This window comes from Orcinus orca, chromosome 7 (genome assembly GCF_937001465.1).
Source record: "Orcinus orca chromosome 7, mOrcOrc1.1, whole genome shotgun sequence".
Classification (NCBI taxonomy): Eukaryota; Metazoa; Chordata; class Mammalia; order Artiodactyla; family Delphinidae; genus Orcinus; species Orcinus orca.
This window is the reverse complement of record NC_064565.1, coordinates 29,410,537-29,413,227: the sequence shown is the minus strand read 5'-3', so window position 1 is coordinate 29,413,227 and position 2,691 is coordinate 29,410,537. Positions and strand designations below refer to the sequence as shown.

General features: G+C 39.7%; 1 non-coding gene across 1 annotated transcript; it reads left to right on the top strand.

The window, feature by feature from the left end:
• Positions 1-619: 619 nt before the first annotated feature.
• On the top strand, positions 620-726 carry LOC117198342 (U6 spliceosomal RNA). The gene has a single exon (XR_004479453.1). It is a non-coding gene; the product is annotated as a U6 spliceosomal RNA (small nuclear RNA).
• Positions 727-2,691: the final 1,965 nt, after the last annotated feature.

Here is a 2,691-nt window from a genome sequence, read left to right as displayed (position 1 = left end):
TAGCAAGTATTGGCAAGGATGTGGAGAAAAGGTAACCCTCCTGCACTGTTGGTGGGAATCTAAATTGATACAGCCACGATGGAAAACAGTATGGCAGTCCCCCCCCCAAATTAAAAATAGAACTATGACATGATCCATCAATTCCATTACTATGTATTTATCCAAAGAAAATGAAGACACTAGTTCAAAAAAATATAGGCATCCCTGTGTTCACTGCAGCATTATTTATAATCGCCAACACATGGAAGCAATGTAAGTGTCCATCAGTGGATGAATGGATAAAGAAGAGGTGGTATACACACACACACACACACACACACACACACACACACACACACACACACACACACAGGAATATTATTCAGCCATAAAAAGAGTAAAATGTTGCCATGTGAGACCACATGGATGGACCTCAAGGGCATTATTACGCTAAGTGAAACAAGTCAGACAGAGAAAAACCAGTACGATATGACCTCTCTTAAATTAAAAAACAAAACTAAACTAAATACCAAGCTCCCATGTACAGAGAACAGATTGGTGGTTGCCCCCAGGTGAGGTTGGGGGTGAGAGATGTGGGGGAAGGGGGTCAAAAGATAAAAAGAAGAAGTTAAAAACAACAGTTCTCGCTTGGGCAGCACATATACTGAAATTGGAGCAGCACGGAGCAGGTTAGCATGGGCCCCACACAAGCATGGCATGCAGGTTTGTGAAGTATTACACGTTGAAAAGAAAGGAACAGTGGTTTCCAGGAATTGGAGGAAAAGAGAAATGGGGAGTTATGATTTAATGGGTGTAGAGTTTCAGTTTTGCAAGATGGAAGGAGCTCTGGAGATGGATGGTGGTGGTGATGGTCGCACAGCAATATGAATGTTTTTATATCGCTGACCTGTACATTTAAAAATGGTGAAAATGATAAATTTTGTTACATATATTTTACCACAATAAAAAAATAACACCAGCAATTTAAAAAAGAAACAGAGAACCAAGTATATAGATATTTGTTTTAGCCTCTTTGTCTTGTGGGTGCTTCTCTCGGTTTGTTGGGGCGCACCTGAGTGACCCCTCTCTGACTGGGGCTTTCAGTCACTTGGCAGTGCTTTCTTTCCCTTTGGTCTTGGTCCTCCTTGGCCCAGCCCCTCTAAGACTTGCTCTGTTGGATTCCCATTGACCTCCCAAGTGAATCCCTTGGATAAAAATCAAAACCACTCTGGTCTTAGTTTCTCCCCCATTTGGCCCACATCAAGTTCACAGAAGTACTCTCTTGTCCTTTAGCTTGTTAAGTTCTGGGGGTGGAGACAGATCTCGAAACAACTACTGCTTTGCTGCCAAAGCAGCTTTCTGGTTTCTCAGGACCCCTAGATTTCCTGGGCACTTGTCAACCAGTCCACTCTGTCTGCCCTTCTTCTAACAAGTTTTCCATTTGGCCCTGCAGAAGCTCTGCTTTTTAAACTTGAAATACGGTAGGTGGTACCTCCCTTCACTTTGGGTGGGTAGGTGGCAGAACTTAAAGCACAGGGCGTGCTCTCTCCCAAGTGGAATTGCCAGATAAAATACAGGATGCCCAGTTACATTTGAATTTCAGATAAACAACAAATACTGTTTTAGTACAGGTATGTCCCATGAAGTATTTCAGACATAGTTCTATGAAAAAGTTATTTGTTTTTTATCTGAAATTCAAAGGTAACTGAGTAACCTGTATTTTCACTTGCTAATTCTGACCACCCTACACCCAAGAAACCTCTTCTCAAATCTTTCCCTTCCATATCACTCTTCAGTGTTAATATCCTCTAAGAGTGGGTGATAGGTTTTAAAAGATGTGAAACTCATTCTCTGGATTTCTTGACTCGCTTTCGTTGAGTACCTTACTGGAGAATTCTCAGTCTATCGCGTGCTGGTGCATCAGCTGGAAGATAATTTAACAACTTCTCACATTATTAGCAGCAGGCATTTTGCAGAGCTTTGGAGATGGCAAACCTTTGTAGAAATACTCTGGATATTCTAAGTAAACTGAGCAGTCACACAGAGAGACTATTTGAAATAGTCATAGGGCTCTGACACAAAGAATTAGTGTCCAAGTAACAGCAGCCTAGCATAAGGACAGCATGGTACGCAAAGAAGTAAATCAGCAGATGTTAAAATGAAAAAAAAAAAAAAAAAAAAGATGAGGATTATAGAGCACACAGGAGCAGAGAGCTCTGTAAGCTAAAAGTTGCTACCATTTCCTTAAGGATAGGAAAATTAAAATCAGTATAAGAACATTGAACATCTACAGTTTTTTCATATTAAGGTAATTTAATTTTATTTCCATTATGAATTATCAGTCATTTCTAATAGATCCTTTTTGTTGTTTCATAAAAAAACAAGTTAAAAAGCTCCTGCAGGAGCAGAATAAAGAAAAAAGAATGAAAAGAACTGAGGACAGTCTCAGAGACCTCTGGGACAACATTAAACGCACCAACATTCGAATTATAGGGGTTCCAGAAGAAGAAGAGAAAAAGAAAGGGACTGAGAAAATATTTGAAGAGATTATAGTTGAAAACTTCCCTAATATGGGAAAGGAAATAGTTAATCAAGTCCAGGAAGCACAGAGAGTCCCATACAGGATAAATCCAAGGAGAAATACGCCAAGACACATATTAATCAAACTGTCAAAAATTAAATACAAAGAAAACATATTAAAAGCAGCAAGGG